The 9,975-nt window shown below is 41.4% G+C and overlaps 1 pseudogene; it reads right to left on the bottom strand.

Moving 5' to 3' along the window:
- Nucleotides 1-8,886: 8,886 nt before the first annotated feature.
- LOC122058549 lies at nt 8,887-9,004 on the bottom strand (annotated as a pseudogene).
- Nucleotides 9,005-9,975: the final 971 nt, after the last annotated feature.

Raw genomic sequence — 9,975 nt, 5'->3', positions numbered from 1 at the left:
CTGCTAATGATGATGATGATGATGATTATGGTAATGATGATGATGATGGTGGTGGTGGTGGTGGTGGTGGTGGTGGCAGTGGTGGTGATGGTGGTGGTGGTGGTGGCAGTGGTGGTGATGGTGGTAGTGGTGGTGGCAAAACTTATGTACCACTACAATTCACAGAGGAGGCTGCATTTACACATGCAACCCAAGATAGTCATCATGGTGCTCGCACACAACCAAAGTCTTCTAGTCGGAGGGATAGGCGATCCCACAATCCGAGTGCTACTGATGCATTGATGAGTAGCATGGAGTCAATGTGCATTAGTTCAGATCTTGCTGGTTCTTCATCTGGACATGGACACCATGTATCTTCAGATGCATCTTCAGCCTATGGATATGGGACTTATGCAGGACAATCATTTGCCAATCCAGAGCAGTACAGAAGTTCAGATCATGCTGGTTCCTCATCCGGACACGGACATGGACACCATGTATCTTCAGGTGCTTCTTCAGGCTATGGATATGGGACTTGTGCAGGACCAACATTGGCCACTCCTGAGCAATACATAAGATTCTACAATGAATGGGAGACCCACTACCATAAATATTTTGACTGGGGTAAATATTGTGCCTATATTCGACAAGTGCAGAATATCATCGTAGTTGCTCCTATTAAAGAAGAAAGTCCTAGCCAAGGATTTGAACCACCACGACACTCTTCACGGCACTCATCACAGTGACAAAGGCAATGAGGAAAGAAAAAACTGTGAGAAACTCAACCTCATCATTTTGAACATTTTCAACTCAATATATTTGTTTATCAATACGATACCCTCTACTTAAGTATTTATGCATTCTACATGTTATATATAGCTTTTTTTAACTGTTTTTTTTTATGCAAAAGTGTATAAAAATGTGTTCCCTGTCCATTTATGTGTGTATCTTTAGCGTATCTTAGCGTATCTCCAATACGATACGATACCCTCCAATACGTATCTTAATTTTGACCGACAGATACAGTGACCGATACCGATACTTTAGTCCTTGGGTATGACTAGATATCGGACCATTGGGGTACTACTCTCTCTCCCAAATACCAGACATGGCCCCAAAGGCTCCAAAAAGGACTCGATTCTCAGATAAGTGTTTAGCTAATATGAATCCTTCAGAATCTGGAAATACATGGCAATGGAATGGTCTCCAGGTGACCTACAAATACAAGGAAAAGTAAGTATAGCACAAGATAGAAGGAATTTCAGTGTCAAACATGGCATACCTCAGTGAGACTGTTCAAAAGGGAATGAGTAATGGTCCCCCAAGGATGGCACCGAGCCCTGATCACCTGATTGTCCCCCCACCTCGTGGCTATAGGGAATAAAAATGCCTGAGGGTCCCTCTGTCTGGGAGCTATGGTCTCCAAGTGCTCAAAGCACCAGGACTGTTTCAAGAGATTAAAGTAAGAAAGTGCAATCCAAATGAATGAAAGAAAATGGGTACAAGAAGGAAAGTTACCTGAAGAATGTAGCCTACGCCCTTGAGGCCCCTGTCTCCATATAATAGCAAGTCTAGGGTCCGTAGGATACATGCATAGGAGGCCCACCCCAGTTCTAAGATCCTGCCGTACGAAGATCTCGGAGGAAGAACACCAGGCAGATGTTTACTCCCCCTCGGAGGTCACTGAAAAGGCACTAACCCAGAGCAAACAGCAAGAAAGAACGGGCCACCTGTGACATGCTGTCAAGGTTCTCCTTTAGGCCGAATTTCCACCATCAGGCACTAATCTCCCCTAAATGGATGTGTGTCTGGCCAACCGCAATGGTAATGCCTGTCAACTCTGCATACTCCTTGATAGTCGAAATCCTGGGTAAGGTCATGGGTCTACCCCCAAATGGAATGCCTATCAAGGCATAGAAGCATAGGGTGTGATGGTGATCTCGCCAATAAGGAGATGAAAAGAATGAGTACTCGGCCACCACCGCTCCGTCAAGGCCCCCACCAGTGCTGGATTGAACTTTCGGGTCTCTACAAGGGCTAGGCGGCATAGGTATGATGCATCAACTACCTCCTTCACTCTACTAGGAAGCATCTTATGCCATGACTGAACCATGTTCGAATGGCCATACAAGGCCTGGGTAGGTGGTTCCCTTCCCTCATGCTAATGGAAATAAAGAATATATAAGAAAATAAAAAATATAAAACAAGAATAAAATATGATCAAAATAATAAATAAAATATAAAGACTTACCCAAGAACCTCATACAGAGTTGCAGATGTGGTTTCGACTGTTGTGAAGAGTCTGCCCGAAGTACTAATCGGCCAGGCCCTCATCCCCGTGGGAAGAACTGCTACAACTCTCAAGCTGGACTTCTCCCAAAGTCTTTCTCTTTCTCATTTCAACCATATTTCTAAAAATCACAAAAATCCCCAAGAAGTTTCCCAATTTACTAGAAGCCCCAAAAGGTTTTCCAATTTATAAGAAACCCCAAAAAGTTTTCCAATTTACACAAAAGCCCATAAGAATATAAAATTCTCCAAATGACTCCTCCCCCAAGAATAATATGAAGATCTTCAAGAACAAGATGAAGATCTGCAAGAGCAGGATGAAGGTTTTCAAGAACAAGATGAAGAACTTCAAGAATAAAACCCACTCACTTCACTCTGAAATTTTAGAATGAGGAATGGACAAGGAAGGGGGACCATTTTATAGGAAAAATTTTGTTTTCTCAAAAAAATAAATATAAAAATAAAATAAATAAATAAATAAATATTTTGAGATTCCAAATCAAGCATAAAAATTCGAATAAAAAAGTAAATATCAAAGATTCCAAATCAAAAACCAAAATTTTTAGACCCAAATGATTAAGAACCAGGGGCTTAAACCCAATGGTCCAATCTCATTGACCCGGTCCCAAATAGCCCAGATCAGTTAGAAAGAACCCACCTAGAGACCAAATAGCCCAACCCGGTTCGAAAGATCCCACCTGGAAGACCAAATTCCCTAGGACTGGCAGATGGAAGTCCAGCCTAGGAAGAAAATTTTTCATGTACTAACATCTTCTGTAGGGAGGGCTCAAATCTCTGCAAATGATAGACAAATCCCTAGGACTGGTGGATGGAAGTCCAACCTAGGAAGAACATTTTTTTATGTACTAACATCTCTGCAGGGAGGGCTCAAATCTCTACAAATGATGGACAAAACCCTAGGACTGGCGGATGGAAGTCCAGCATAGGAAGAACATTTTTCATGTACTAACATCTTCTATAGGGAAGGCTCAAATCTCTGCAAATGATGGACAAAACCTTAGGACTGGCAGATGGAAGTCTAGCCTAGGACGAACATTTTTCATGTACTAACATCTTCTACAGGGAGGGCTCAAATCTCTGCAAATGATAAAAAAATCCCTAGGATTGGCGGATGGAAGTCCAGCCTAGGAAGAACATTTTTCATGTACTAACATCTTCTACAAGGAGGGCTCAAATTTCTGCAAATGATGGACAAATCCCTAGGATTGGTGGATGGAAGTCCAGCCTGGGAAAAACATTCTTCATGTATTAACATTTTCTACAGGGAGGGCTCAAATCTCTGCAAGATGTTAGTTTAACATCTTCTAACAGGATTAGAAGAGTAACAAATTCCTTTCTCGTAATCGACAATCCAGGTAAGTCCTAAAATTATAAAAAGTTGAGAGATATTATCTGTTGCATTTTTCAACTCTAACATTAACAAGTAAGATGATGGCAGTACATGCTCTGGGTGATAAAATGTGGTCATTCTTTTCTTTGCCCTTCGGCCATTGGCACTGGCCTCGGCCAAAGAGGGGCATTCTGTAGACACCCAATTTTTTCACCCTCCTCTGGCTATGATGAAATGTGGATCTTGAATGTGACTTCCAGCTTCCGATCAATAGAGATGATGATGGAAACATTCCCCGACTCGAAATCCTGGAAATCCCCGTGTGGGAGAAAGGGGGTCCAACTTTGACTTTTTATATATGAAGGAATCTGGTTAAGATGATCACATAGATGGATAGTGCTCGAAAATATGATTTTGACAATATATGGCATGTCAAAATTGGATCAATAGATCTCCCGTGATCATCCCCAGAAAATTATACGTTCCCGCAAGTATGCCATGCGTGCTAACAGTCCCGCTGGAAACCTGAAAAAATCCCCTACCTACACCAAAAAACCCCACCTCACTCCATAGTAGTGAAGCTCTGCCCTCTCTCCTCCCCTCCCCCTCTTGAGTTTCTTCGGGTCTTCGAAGCAATCTTCGTTAAGATCCAAAATCTTGTTCTGATCTTGACTTTGAAGATCTTCAATCAAAGTTCTTAGTCCAATCCAATTTTTTCTAAAAGTAGTGTGTTCTTCAACCCCCTCCTTTGAGTGTTCTTGAGTTTTACCAGAAATAGAAACCCCCCTTGAGGTTCTTAGGGTCTACAAAGAGATCTTTGTCAAGATCTGAAACTCTATTCGGATCTTCAAAGTGTTCTTCGGGACTTTGGAGATTTTCAATCCATTTTAGGTCAATCCGTTTCTTTCCAAAAATATCCTTTCCTACCGGAAGCCCTGTCTGAGTGCCCCTAAATTCTTTCCAGAAATAGTTATTCCAAGCGAAAGCTCTACCGAAGTGCCACCTTAGCGTAGCCCTCCTGTGGCCTATCCCTAGCAGAAGCTCTGCCAGAGGGCCACCTTAGCCTAGCCCTCCCCTAGCCTATACTCAGCGGAAGCTCTGTCGGAGTGCCACCTTAGCCTAGGACTTCCCTAGCCTATCCCCAGCGAAAGCTTTGTCGGAGTGCCACCTCATCCTAAGCCTGGGAATAGCCTTCCTGAGCTAAAGCTTTATTCAATCCAAATCCAGAAATAGTTTTCCCTAGTCGAAGCTTGGTCTGAATCCAAATCCGAAAGAAACCATTCCTAGCCGGAACCCTATCCGTCTACAATCACAATCAAAGAAAGGAAGTTGAAGGTCAAGACCATCTTCCCCTAAGCCAGGAGAATCCAAAAGACAATCCGAGCTAGTACTAATCAGGGGCCCACCCACCCCTCTTGACCCGAAACAGGTGTTAAGTTCAGGTACAGTTTCTCAACCTAATTATCATCATGTAGACTTTATATAGACCTTGTTTTAGTGTATATAGTAGTTTGAATTCAATTAATTGGGTGCCTAACACCTTCCCAATTCTAGTAGAAAGATCGGTCGAACCGGGTAGATTGGGTGCCTAACACCTTCCCAATTCTACAACCTGACACTTACCCTAAATCTCTGGACCAGACCAAATTTTGGGCCATTTTCTCAGGAATTGGGCCCACCCCAGTGTCTTAGGCCCATAATCCTAGGTGGTGACTCCAAACCCCCATTTGTATGATCTCGATCCCCTAATTGGACCATCATCAAACCCCCATCTTAAATGAAGAATTTTACACTCTTATGAAATAGGCCTCCATGTATCACCGAGCGGCGATACGGTGATGCGGGGCCCACAGGGTAAGTACACACGACGACAATCACCCCTCCCGTCATATGAAAGTGTGAAGGATGATTTGGGATCATCCAAGACTATCTACGATGTGAGTGGTGGGACCCACGGGCATGGGAACCTTGGTAGCAGCATATTTGGCTCACCAAAAATAGCCCACCGGATTCAGGCCCAATGCTTCCAGTAGCTTATTTGGGGTGGTCAAGACAGCTGTCTTGACTGCTTACTGCCCACCAACTAGCCTTGTACAGGTAGTTACCTTCAGCTGTGCTCACGGACTTTCGATAACTTTAGTACATGTCAGGATTCATGTGTGAGGAGTCGGGTCACTTACTGTCTGGGATCGAAAGGTATAAACCCCCTCCAGTTAGATTGGCACATGATGCACTAACATTTGGGGTCATCTCTTCTCTTTCACCAATGGGTGGCCACGGGCCAAAACCTGATTGTACTTCTAACCTCTGATCCGAGACCTATCATAACAGTTCAAATTAGACCGGGTCAGGGCACGGGTGTAACAGAACAAATTGACTATTAAGAACCAATATCCACTACCCTGCATTGATAATTTTTTTGATCAATTGCAAGGTGCTACTAATTTCTATAAGAATGATCTAGGATCTAGATACCATCAGTAGAAGATCAGGGAGAGTGACATAGAAAAGACAACTTTCAGGACTAGGTATGGCCATTATAAATTTGTGGTTATGCTATTTGAACTGACTAATGCTTCAGCACTCTTCATAGGACTGATGAACAGGGTATTCCATGGTATGTTGGATCAGTATGTCATAGTGGGCATAGATGATATTTTGATATACTCCAGAAGTAAAGAAAATCATGCAATTCACTTGAGGTCTGTGTTGCAAAGATTGAGGGAGAAGCAGTTGTATGCTAAATTTAGTAAATGTGAATTTTGGTTGTCACAAGTCAACTTCTTGGGGCATATTGTGTTTGCAAGAGGTATTAGAGTTGATCCAGGAAAGTTTAAAGCTATGTTAAATTGGGAATCACTAAGGAATGTCAGTGAAATCCAAAGCTTTATGGGTTGAATGTCAATGAAATCCAAAGCTTTCTAGGTTTGACAGATTACCATAGAAGATTTATTGAGAATTTTGCCCGAATTTCTACCCCTATAACTCGGTTTACCAGAAAAGGAGTCAAAGTTTGAATGGACAGAGGAGTGTGAAAATAGTTTTCAAGAGTTGAAGAACCAATTAGTAATAGCTCCAGTCCTTGCAATTCTAGATGGTACCTCAGGTATGGTAGTATACAGTGATGCTTCCAAACAAGGTTTGGGATGTGTGTTAATGCAAAATGGAAGAGTGATTGCAAATGCTTCCAGACAATTGAGGGATTATGAAAAGAATTATCCTACCCAAGATCTGGAATTGGCAGCAGTTATCTTCGCATTAAAAATTTAGCATCACTATTTGTATGGAGAAAAATGTGAAATTTACAATGACCATGAAAGCCTCAAATATCTCTTCACTCAGAAGGAATTGAACATGAGGCAGAGAATATAGTTGGAGTTGTTGAAGAACTATGATTGTACTATCCATTACCATCCAAGGAAAGCCAATGTGGTAGCTAATGCCTTAAGCCGGAAACATAAGACTACCACACTTGCTGCTCTCACTACCAATCAGATGTTGATAGAAGAAACAAGGAAGTTTGATTTGGAAGTAATTACAAAGATGGAGACACCTGAAGATGTGACACTTGCCACCTTTGTGATTTTGAGAGAATCAAATAAGCTCAACCCAAAGATGATATATTGAGGAAGACAATCAATGCCATCAATGTTGGAAGATAGAAGGATCTTAGATTTTCATTGCAAAATGGAATTTTGTGGTTTAAAGACAGATTATGTGTTCCAAGGGAATAGAAACTGATAGAATTGATCTTAAATGAAGCTCATGACACTCCTTACTCTTTGCTTCCTGGAAGTACCAAAATGTATAAAGATCTGAAGAAGCTGTATTGGTGGCATAACATAAAGAATGATGTGGCAGAACATGTAGTTAAATGCATGAATTTTCAGATGACGAAGGCAGTGAGACAAAGATCTGATGGACTGTTACAGCCTCTTCCAATGCCAGAATGGAAGCGGGAACATATTACTATGGACTTTTTTACAGGGCCACCATGGACTAGAAAGGGGAATGATACTATCTGGGTGATTATTGATAGATTAAAAAAGGTAGTAATACCTATGAAGATATCTCATTCTATAGAGAAATTGGCACAGTTATATATTGATAATATTGTGAGATATTATGGTGTGCCTATCAGTATTGTTTCTGATCATGATTCCCAATTTCCTTCTAAATTTTGGGAATGTGTGTAGAAAGCAATGGGGACGAAGCTGAATTTTAGCACATCATTTCATCCACAAAATGATGGACAATAAAAAAGAACCATCCAAATTTTGGAAGATATATTGAGAGCATGTGCTATAGATATGAGTTATAGTTGGGATGAGCATGTGCCTTTGATTAAATTTGCATATAATAATAGTTACCATACAACAATTGGTATGACACCATTTGAAGCTTTGTATGGAAAGAAATGCATAACTCCATTATATTGGGATGAAGTTGGAGAAAGAAGAATTTTGGGGCCAGAACTGATACAAACTACTTGTGAGAAGGTTGATATAATCAGAGAAAGAATCGAGGCAGCTCAATCCAGACAAAAGAGCTATGCAAATAGTAGAAGAAAACATTTAGAATTTGATGTGGGTGATAAGTTTTTCTAAAAATCTCACCAGTAAGGGGTATAAGAAGATTTGGGAAAGGAGGAAAATTGAGTCCCAGGTATGTGGCACCATTCGAGATTTTGGATCGGATTGGCCAGACAGCTTACAGGTTAGCATTGCTCCTAGAGATGGAAAGGTTTCACAATGTTTTTCATGTATCAATGCTGAAGAAGTATATTTTAGGTCCTTTACATGTACTACCTACTATAGAATCATTGGATCTAAATGATGATTTGAGTTATGAACAACAACCTAAAGGAATCTTTGATAGAAAGTACATCAGCTCCGGAATCGTACTATCCCTTATGTAAAGGTAAAATGGAGAAACCACCCAGAGCAAGAAGCCTCTTGGGAAAGAGAAGATGGGTTAAAGAGAAGTATCCAGAATTGTTTGGATAACCAGTTATGCCTCACGAATTTCGAGGAAGAAATTTTTATAAGGAGGGGGAAATCGTAACACCCTAATCTGATATTTATACCCCTACATGTGGACAGGTGAGAAGAAAGAGGAAGCAAAGCATGGTTGGCAGTTGTGGAGTGCAAAGAAGGAAGAAGTGACCCCACCTGCTTCTGTTCAGTCTACCAATATCACTGGGGAACCCATCAAGAGGTGTGGACAAAGAGGTAAATTAAATGTAAGACTAAGTATAGCAAAAAAAAAGAGTGCTACACGAGGACTTCCCAGGGGTTCACCCATCCCAGTACTACTCTGGCCAAGCATGCTTAACTACAAAGTTTTAATGGGATCTAATGCATTAGTGCTGGTATGATCACACCCAAACCTGTAGGTTTAACCCTGGCAGAATACATAATTTTGGGTTTTTCATTTGTGGGGCCCACACCTATACTGTGCAAATTCCCATATTGCCGCTATGTGAAGAAGCCTAAATAAGGCATGAAATGTATATTTTAATGTCAGCATATAAAAATAATAATAATAATTTATATATTTACTTACATAATACTTAAGTAGGTATTATATACATAAATTTAATTACATAAGGAATTAGATCGGTTCCAGCCAAACCGGCCCTTAGGTGTTACACATGTGCCTTGACCCGGTATAATTTGAATTGTTGTGATAGGTCTCGGATCGGAGATTGAAAGTATAGCTGGGTTTTGGCTCATGGCTGCCCATTTCTAAAGGGGAAGAGATGACCCCGCATATTCGTGCATTGCATGCTAGTCCAACTAGAGGGGATTCATACCTTCCAATTCCAGACGATAAGTGACCCAGCACCTCACACTTGAATCCCGACATGCATCAAAAATTTCTGGAAGACTATAAGCATGGCCGAGGGCAACTACCCGTGCAAGACCAATTAGAGGATAGCAAGCAATTAAGACAGCAGGTTGTCTTGACCACCGGAAACAAGCCACCGGAAATAGCCTGGGCTTAAATCCGATGGGCTATTTTCAGTGGCTAATCTGGTTGTTGGTTGTGTTCCAATGCTCTTGGGTCCCACCACCCACGTCGTGGATAGTCCTGGATGATTCCAAATACTCCCTCACATCTTCCTCATGACATAAAAACTTTATGGACCAAAGTAGTCGGGTCCATGATCCTCGAAAGTTGGATTAACCAGTTCGGTCCCGATTAGTGCCAAGCCAAATAGACCCTATGGTCTGTTTTACCATATAAGTGGAAATGAGGATCCTCATTTCCTCATTTCCCACTTATACAAATTGTGGGAGAGGGAAGGAGAAGAAGAAGAGGAATAAGAAGGAAGGGAACTTACCTTGGCTCCC

The sequence above is a fragment of the Macadamia integrifolia genome, chromosome 12 (genome assembly GCF_013358625.1).
Source record: "Macadamia integrifolia cultivar HAES 741 chromosome 12, SCU_Mint_v3, whole genome shotgun sequence".
NCBI classification, from domain to species: domain Eukaryota; kingdom Viridiplantae; phylum Streptophyta; class Magnoliopsida; order Proteales; family Proteaceae; genus Macadamia; species Macadamia integrifolia.
This window is presented reverse-complemented; position numbering and strand designations above follow the sequence as displayed.